Source organism: Dreissena polymorpha, chromosome 8 (assembly GCF_020536995.1).
Source record: "Dreissena polymorpha isolate Duluth1 chromosome 8, UMN_Dpol_1.0, whole genome shotgun sequence".
Taxonomy (NCBI): domain Eukaryota; kingdom Metazoa; phylum Mollusca; class Bivalvia; order Myida; family Dreissenidae; genus Dreissena; species Dreissena polymorpha.
Genome location: NC_068362.1, coordinates 78,074,754 through 78,085,103, shown reverse-complemented (window position 1 = coordinate 78,085,103; position 10,350 = coordinate 78,074,754). Strand labels below are relative to the sequence as shown.

Sequence of the window (10,350 nt, the reverse complement as noted above, 5' to 3'; positions counted from 1 at the left end):
ACAACTTTAATCGCTTTTGATCCGCATGGGGCATCACGGGCAGGTAATTACCGATAATTTGCGATAAGATAAACGGATTAGCCAATTCAGTGAAATGAAGTAAAACAAAACTAACGATTTGAGCATGTATTGCATTCAACCAAAAATTGTGTTTTCTGAAGAGAAACCGAATATAATATTGTAACCGGTTATTCTCCTTAAGAAACGGATAACCGGTTAACCGAATAACCGTTGCCATCCCTAGTTTAAATAATAACACATGACTTTAAACATTCGATGGACATAAAATATTGTCTATTACACGCAGATTATGGCGTCTACAAATTTTTCAAAAATAATACATAGTAAAAAACTTATAACATGGATTATATGTGCATTCAGTTTACTTTTTTTATAATTCATCATAATTTCACAACACTTCTCTAACGTATTGTATCCACCTACAATGTTTGACATTTCAAGAAAAAGTGAAATTTGTAAATCAGTCGATACATGCAAGCCGAGTATCGATATGCCTTCAAGATTTTGTCTTGTTCTTAAATGTAAATTCTACAAATGAGCCTACTGGATTTGCACCACGTTTAATTTAATATGGGTATTTAAAAGCCTTCCAGGGTACACCAGGGTTGAAAGTTTAGAAAGTGACGTGTTCGAACATTTTATGATTTAACGATAACCATGAAAGTTGCAGTATAAGAGGAAGAGTCATAACTAGTATCACTCTTTATAGGTCAATTAGCTAGATGACACAATACGTGTACGAAGAGCTTCAACAATTATATCCGTAAACCTACCTGCCCAAGCAAACCTTCGCTGTCCGATTTTGCGGTAGGGATTCCATGTGAAGCTTTAGCACGGACTAAAATATAATATTTAGGCAATAATTGTTCGTTCGCAATGGAAATCGATATTTCTTATTATCAGCTACAGTTTAAATTACAAATGTTATTAATTTCATACAAAATGTAGGTTCAGAAATAGGCAATGTAACTGTTTAGCCTCATACAATATGCAATGTAACTGTTTAGCCTCATACAATATGCAATGTAACTGTTTAGCCTCATACAATATGCTTAATTATTATACGGCACAAACAAACTTGCATACAAGCCAAAAGGAAACCTTGTGTTAATTACCGGCGAGGTTACACATTCCGAGTACCGGCTTCAAACAAATAGTTGAGCAGGTACATGTACCTTCACTGTGATAATCCCCTTTTTGAACCATAAAAGTCACGTACCAAAATACTTTAAACATATGAGATAAATTAACTTAGTTTCAATAGGTTCCATTAACGTAACCTATAACATATAAATATAAAAAAAAAATCTGAACTTGGAAAATCCAGTTACAGCATGTAGTTTCGAAAAAAGAATTCGTTATTCGTTATTGGTGAATTGAAAATGTCATACGGTGTTAAATTTACACGTAATTGTTGTTGTTGACGTTGCCGCTTAAGCTGAAAACGATAAGAATTTCAATGCAATAAATGCAACCATTTGTTCGTGTTTCCATGAGCACGCTTCAACGGATAGTTTATTATGGGAAAATTGAGGTACAATTTATCCGTTTTTGACGATTTTGGTGCGGAGCTTCGTAAGTAATAGTACGTAATAGTAAGTAATAGTACGCATTTAAGAGGCAGTGGAAGATAGAGACTGAGTTGAAAGCCATTTAAAAAAGAAAAAAAGAAATAAGACTTGTTTTCCATAGTATGTTTCCAAATATCAAATGACCGGAAATTCAGATGCGTGGTAAAACATCGCTGGTACAAAGCACTCGTAATTAAACTCCTACGCATTTCAACTTCCGGTCGTTGTTTTTGTTGTTTTTGATAAAAACAAAATATGAAAATCTGTAAACAAAAAAATATCCACCGGTCAAAAAGGTTGTTAGATTGTGTATTATAATACAATATTTGTAAGGAACTGTCCAGCGTTTTATGTATTTTTCTTTTGATTGTTGAAATAAATCAAGACAACTTTTTACAAACCGGAAGTGTTTTTGTTTTCAGATGTTGCTATCGCAGTTGGTTTGGATTCTACATTATCTTTTATAGGACCCACGTCTGATTTAACATTAGATGACACAATTTATTAATGCAAATGCAAGCTTTTGAAATGTATAAAATAAAGCTATACCACGTTAGATTTGATACAATATCGTAATACCGAAGACTAAAAGTTAAAACATGTGGACATGAAGAGATGAAACAGGATCTGGTTTATCAGATGTAACCCCTTGTATTTCATGACGTTTTGGGTCTTCATGTTTTGAATTCACAACGAATATCAGTTCAGAGTAAATATAAATTCACATTTTTTCTTATCCTTGCTTTAACGTTTCATAACCTGAGTCAAATTAAAATGGGAATGAACACAGACGGAAGAATAAATTATTAAACATCCACTGAACTATGTCTAAAGCAAGTGTGCTATGACAAAATAATAAATGTTCGAACCAGGGATGTCGCGGGGTTCAGTTACGGCCGTCATGTAAATGTTCGAACCAGGGATGTCGCGGGGTTCAGTTACGGCCGTCACGTAAATATTCGAACCAGGGATGTCGCGGGGTTCAGTTACGGCCGTCACGTAAATGTTCGAACTAGGGATGTCGCGGGGTTCAGTAACGGCCGTCACGTAAATGTTGGAACCAGGGATGTCGCGGGGTTCAGTTACGGCCGCCACGGCTAGTTGTGCACCACTGTCTGTATCCATAGGAATAGCGCTGAAAAAATAAGTTCAATGCAAGTGTTATATAATTATATTTAAATATATATCAACACAAGTCGGTTTGTCAGTGTGTATGTTGTTCCAGTTAGGTTTTTTAATCATACGTGGAGAAAGTTTTCACATACATCTTTTTGGAATTGGTAGGCTGTTGACATAGGAGCAACGGAAGACGACTACCTATTTTGAAATGAACAAGTCAAAGTAATGGTCATGGGGGCTTATGACATAACATTCTTTTTTCGCGCAATATCTTAAGAATGGTATGGTTTATGATCATGCACATTAATCTAGTGGCTTCTGAATTTAAACGAAGACGCCAATAGATTTTGAAATCGCTAAGTCAAAGGTCAAGGTCACCGAGGCCTGTAACGGAACATGTGTTTAGTACTACACCATGTATATCTTAATAACAATTTGTCCTATTAACTTTAACATTTGGACAGTGGTACCATCTGATGAAAAAACAAATGCTTGTTTATTTTGTAGTCAACGGTTTTAATATAAAGATCAGAGAAGCCTGTATCAATAACCTGGACTCGACATGATATTTATACGTACAATATTTTTTGGTTGAAATGCGGTTTTTCGTGAATAATGAAGTCAGAATGTCAAATGTCATTGTAACAAATAATGCGTTTCCATGTGTCAAATGCAGTTTCAAATACACTTTAACACACATTTTATATTTTAAATCCACGGTTCCATTTACCGATGAGACAAACGTGTAGTCATGGGACCGTATTCACCGACAAATTGATAGACTCAAGCCTAAAAATAAAGATTGTTTAGGTAATTTTCTAATAGTATAATACGATTAAAAGTGACATTAAAATGTACACCACGAAATACACTTCGTTAATTTTCACTGTATTATTATCAGAGTGGGTTGGTAAATGCGATTACTGATAATCTCACTTTCGAATCAACCAAAGGTAACATAATAGCAACACAGTGTTCAGAATGATCAATAATGTGTTGCATCGTTTTCTTTTTAAGGCGCATAACCAGCGCAAGCATGAACCGCTCTTTAAGTGAACTGCTTACCTTTAATTGGAGATGACCATATTGGCCAGGAGGTAAGTATTTTCTACCGCTTTTATTCAAGTGTTTGTTTATAATAGTATTTTTTCTCAAACATTTTATTTCAAACAACATACTGCAAAAACAATCCATAAAATCACATGTTGAACAATATTTATAAATCGTTCAAGTTAAATTTGCAAACATTTGTTTAGTTTTAAAACAATAATATTTAAACGATGTCTCTAGTATTACACTTTTCAATTTTTTTTTCATTAAACTTAATGTTTATGCTGTCTTTTTAACGTAAGTACCATATGTTCGTGATTTTAATTGTAGGTAAATCCCTTTTATGCAAATGTACGAAAATCTCGTCATTCGGTGTTTTCCGGTCATAATCGTAGATAGAGTACGGAATTAGAAGCTTATTGCACTATAAAATGAATTAAAAGTTCCATTCACATTTTTATTCAGACTGTGTTGAATAAACTACACAATATATAGTTAAAATAATGGATCTTATAAAATATACTTCGAGTGTGCTTCTTGTTTAGCTATATTAATTTAGTAATTCAGGATATAATGTACAGGCATATTTAATATCAATATCGTTCTTTTAATTTATGAATTGTGATAGGATCGTAAGAATATTATTGTTTTAAACGTTAACAAATCGGTTTAAATAATACCGTTAAAACGACATACCTTTGCCAAAATAACCAATCACACTTTCGAACTTATCTGCAGATGAAATGGTAGATTGTAAGGTCAAGACTTCTGGCTTTTTTTCGTCCGGCTCAATTGTTTGCAACGGCATTTCTTCTGAAACGTGAATTTGTTAAATACAACAATATGGGACAACAAATACAGTGGAAATTGCTTTTAAAATAAATAAAGTGTAATATGTTTATTCAGACTTTCATTTCGTCTTACTGTAAATCATTTGAAAGTATTACACTTTTCATATTTTTGTAGTGTTTAACTTTTGTTGAATGAAAATGGGATCAAACTTTCAAACACAAAATTAAATTCTTCCAAATATACAGTGAAATCATTTTTTTCCGTGGATTAAAACTTATTTTGCACAAGTCTTTATTAAATTGCTATTGAATCTTCTTTATTTTTACTTTTCATTGATATGCTTCATTTTAAATAAAGTAAAAAATATTATACTCACAGAAAGAACGTTGCCTTCAGGACATTTCTTCCCGAAGCAGCGTTTATTTTCATAAAAACACATTTCCTCTGATTTCGCTGTATAACCATTTCTTGCATCACATCGACAATACCCGTCAGTTTTTGTTAGTTCCCAAAATGAAGTAGTGTAACAGTCAACCTTGTGCTCTGTCTGCACACACAAGTTAGTTTTTATAGTAGGACATTCACTAAAAACCGCCAATGATGTGTTATGGCGACCATTGTACATGTTTCGTCGGTAACATCGTAGGCAAAACGCAAAGGCTTTGCCACTCTGTTGTAAAGATATTTGAGGTTCTTCTCCTATAACAAATATCATACACAGAAAAAATATTTAAAACGTTGTTTTCTCTTAAAACAAAACTTGAACATTTTTAATGTGCAAATAACAAGTCGGCTTAAAACTTTTGCTCTACTCATGTTACTTCACAATACTCACCTCTATATTTTCTTCATTTATTATCATGGTCTACAATCATTATTTAGAGGTTAATACCTCGTTGCTTGAGGGCCAGAAATGAAAATCGGCCCTGGAGTAAATAATCGCTATCTGGCCTACGGCCTTCGATGGTATTAACGTCTTTAATACTAAATCCCCGTTAACTGTACTATTTATAACAGAACCAGCTTTCCGTACTTTAATTTTGATTCATTTGATCAGCAAATTTATGACGTATCTCATGTGACGTAATTTCTGTGACGAAACACAGTTTTAGTGAGACTCTCTGGATTTTAGGGACAGCAATTCCGTCGTGGAAGATTTATATTTAACAGTAAAATAGTTTTTAGCATCGAACGAATTCAAAACTTATTTCGGAGTGTGTGTTTGTCGTGCATTATTATGAATACATTTTGTGTAATCGCGCGACAATTCATTCGATTTCGTAAATCGTGTTTTTGGTGAAAGTGGTTAGCATTCGATACAATCGTTTAAAAAGTGTGATTTAAAATCAATATACAATAACGGATGGAATAACTAAAATAGGACGGAATAGTATATCGTTGTTATTTTATATTATTTTATTTTTATTAACATCGGATTTAAGTTGTCGAGGTAAGTGTTTCTTAAAAAACTATAAATTTTGCTGTTCGACGAATCCTGTTTAAGCTCAAATAGAGGCATATATCTAATGTACAGAAGAGTTTCAGTTTCAATCGATATTTGTATTATCCAAACTATGTGCTACGTGTCGTTAACATTATGTTTGATTCTTTCGTCGAGCTGCGCACGTTTCAATAAATAAGTCCTTGTTATGTAAATCTCTGGCACAATGATATCGTGTACCCGGGATGCAGTCTTTGCGTTTCGCCTGACAATACCACCGACATGACCCATATACAGGACATGTGCCGTCCCATTGTTGTACTACTTTCGTACAATACCATTCACAGTAAGCGCTCTCTTTTAGCTCGTATGTTGTCGATTGATGAACCATTCCCTTTAAGATATGAATAACCAAATTGACTAATTAGAATTAATTTCTGTATTACGATTCCTATACACGTACAATAATTAAATATTTATATACAACATGTACAAAAAAAATTGTTAAAATACATATACTCATTATGCTCAATTACATAAACTCGCCAAGATAAATGCATAGCTCATTATTTTAACATATTTCAAGGTTGAAACAATTGCCCACATTATTTCCTGCAAAGACAATTACATTTCCAGATAAGGTTGTAAAGCGTGTAGATACAAAAGTGATTATTACGTGTACGGATACGCTATGTTAGTGTTTTTTTCAGTTAATAGAGTTAATACAATATAACAGCTTTTGCTTACTCGAATGCTGGAGGTGATCGTACGTCAGGGCTCGAATTTAACTTTTTTTATAATTGCAAAACATTGCGAGCAGCTTTAATACCAACTCGCAAAATCAAAAACATTATCGCAAACTTTGCTGGAAATATAAATTTAAGCAAGTTTGGACATTAGTTTAGTACCATTAAAACAAAATAAAATATGACATCGACAACAAGTTTTAGTTGTATATTAAGTTCTTTTTCCCACGTTTGCACTGTTTTCGTAGAAGTATTTAATTTCCGTTTTTTTTTCTAACTCAACGGTTAACTTTGCTTTATCTTTCCTATTGTTATTTCCGTCTGCGGGCAAAAAGAAAAAAGTTATTGTTCGCTTCGACAACATGTCTGTTCAAGTTTAATGAACACGTGTGAAAAGTCGACTGTCTCACGTTCTTTGTATCAATACCATCCGCGTATCTGTACTATAAGTCTACATACAAGGGGCGCGCTTCCGCATGCGGGTATTCGGACGTTTTATAAATTGACCTACGGTTAAGCGTTCACGACGTCAAGCGCATTTAGCAATATTACTCGCTTTTGTTCACTAGTCTATTTAGTCTATTTCTTTACTCGCAAAAAATACTAGTGGCTTACAACTTAACTCACAATCAGTATTTTTCACTCGCATTTTTGCGAGTGTGCGAGTGTTTATTTCGAGCCCTGGCATGTCGTCACAAGATGTATATAATGAATATTTTAGAACATGGTAAACATTTAGTACTACTGCTTCCTCAAAAATATCATAACTATAACGAAAACTTGCGAATCTGCAACATTTTTTTTATTTTGTCAACTTACCGAACCGTGAAAAGGTCCCTTTAACAGTCATCGAAACAGTCATCGAAATTCAGATTTAAATCTACAAGCAAGTCGGGCTAGTAATATGGGAATTTGTACTAGCCCGAGTCAGCTTTTACTAGCCCAAACATTTTTTTATTAAAATGCAGATAAAAATAACATAAAACATCAAAAGAAGCATTCATTTATTCAACAATCTTGAGAATACATTAAAACTCTCTGATTTATTTCATCCTCATCGACCTCCAAGTCAGCTTCCTCATCTGATCCAGACTCTTTTGTATCCTGAAACAAGAATAAATTACTTTCACACACGATTTCAATCTAATCAAAATTATAAATATATACATACAGTTTAGGTACAAATTAGCAGAACAGTATCCCATATACCCACGCAAAAGAGAGAGCAAACCACCAGAAAATAGAAACTTGAGTTGGCGCTCGCTTTCCAGGTTTCGCCCCCGCGACGTATTTCAATAACTGTTCGGCCATTACACCCTCTGTGTACCGAACGCAACGCAAAACATTTATTTTCATAATAGTAATCCGGGAACCACAAAACCATGTGCTTCGGCTGATTGCGCAGCACATGTGCGCAATGTGTTAAATACATAAGCGGCAGTTGTTAGCGGCTTAAAACTTTATTTATAAATATTGAAAATGAAAGTGCAACTCGTTTTTTGTTTTCTGAATTTTACAAGCACGTCGGGCTTGTAATATTGGATTTCCTACAAGCCCGAAAGAAAAAATACTAGTTTTTTGCTGTCGGGCTAGTGCGAATTTCGACGACTGCTTTAAGAGCAGTGTAGTTAGTTACACTTTTTCTTTTTTTTTAAATTGGTGGGGATCACAAAGTAGGACATCATGAGATATAAAACAAAAGTGAAATAAATGAAAAACAATACAATTTGTTAAAATAAAGAAGGCATTCAATTCATCAACACGGTGTATCATTATATCTTACTATTTTTAAGGACAATTACACATTCACACATATATAAAATGTTAACTTTCGATTTCCATGCACGGTACATGTCTTATATTTTAATAAGAAATCAATTAATCATTGTTAATATTCACCATAAAGCGTATAGACCTTTATGTAGCCGTCATTGAGGTACAAATTGAATATCCAATTTGACATTTTATTTCACATCCAAAGTTATATAATTAACCAAAAGATAGAAAAACACAATGCACCTGTAACTTAGTGTAATAGGAAATTTATCAACCCAAGGTTGTTTAATAGATTAGAGCAGTAGCAAACAAGCGTCTTTGAACGTGTACTGAGCATTACATATCGTCTCATTTAAACTCAACTGCAGTCCAGGCCCCGTGTTCACAAAACGATTTTGCAATCGAAAATCGATTTTAACTGACATCGATTTTCATTTTTGCCTATCAACTTCAATGGAAATCCATTTTCAATGACAAGCAAAATCGATTTTCGATTGCAAAAAATGTTTTGTGAACACGGGGCCAGGTATTGCAGTTTTTGGATGATGCAATAGTTGATGTTTACTTTACAATCAGGCAAATATTTGCCGACATGTTTTAAAAGAAAAGATAACATGAAAGGAACACGTGTGTAATATTGATGGTGTTAATACGTGGAACTCAATGACAATTTGTTTTATATTGTATGATCAATTGATGTAGTTTTCTTCAAACAAACAAGTATCTTATTTCCCAAAAATTATTCTGAAAATGATGAGCCAAGGAGCACTTATTATGTGATCTCATACATTATTTATTGTGGTCATCCAAATTCACATTCATACATATTTATTATCTTTTAAATAGATCGACAACATCTGAGGTCCATGGAGGTTTAATAACGTTTTGTCGACATTAAATTTTACTACCATAATTTATCCCAACTTTAAGAAAATGGAGATTCGAGCGGCAAGATCTATGCAAAAAGTATGCATGATCTCCTCAGCAGACTCTGCCAGACAGGCTTAATGGAAATGAGGTAGGTATTTCAATAAGGTTTGCGACTTTGTAACGCATGATCTTTGTGTGTGTAATGAATAATATGGTTAAAATGATTGATTATTAATTGGAATTATGCATACTTTTCTTTGACTGAAACTTATCGAAGAACTTATGAACAAACCTGAATATTATAAGTAATCAAACAACGACTTGAACAGAAATATGATGTTAACTTTTCAAATACATCGCTGTCCATGAGGAAAATGAGACCTGACAGATAATAGAAGATGTTGATGCTTATTCCAAACGTTGCAGAATAGTTAAAAACCGGCATTGAAACTCACGAATTGTTTTGTATAGGATAATATGTCTCATATAATCACTATCAGTGATTATATAACACCGCGTTCTTCGTCAAGCATGCATAAATAGTGCAAGTGAAGTTTAGTTTTTGCTATGATGCGTTCACAGGGCGCATACCATTTGAAAGAAGTATAACCTGTTTTGCCGTTTTAAAGAATTGTTTATAAATTGTTTTTTCATATTTACCATTGTACATTTCTGTCAAGTTATATATCTCCCCGGATCATCCCATGATCAACTAGCAAAAAAGCAATGACTTAAGTCGTCGCATTTTATAAAGTGTCATGTTTTGGAACTCAAATTCCAAGTGGGTTTGTACATTAGTCCGAACTAAATTTGACAAAAGGCATGTGTCCTTAAGGTTCCCAATAATAATTATGAACGGATTATACTGAAAATTTGCTTTAAATATGTGAACATATGTGATTACAGATGCAATTTTGATTAGTAGTAGTTGTAAAATCTTTTATTTAAAACTCGCTTTCTAAAA

General features: G+C 33.4%; 1 long non-coding RNA gene across 2 annotated transcripts; it reads right to left on the bottom strand.

Moving 5' to 3' along the window:
- Positions 1–7,730: 7,730 nt before the first annotated feature.
- LOC127841909 (uncharacterized) lies at positions 7,731–8,147 on the bottom strand. 2 transcript variants are annotated; one of them, XR_008031412.1, is made up of 2 exons: positions 7,954–8,147; positions 7,731–7,844 (listed from the first exon to the last, which is right to left on the bottom strand). It is a non-coding gene; the product is annotated as an uncharacterized LOC127841909 (long non-coding RNA). The 2 variants fall into 2 exon arrangements; XR_008031413.1 differs by having other exon boundaries at positions 7,975–8,147.
- Between the last annotated feature and the right edge of the window lie 2,203 nt (positions 8,148–10,350).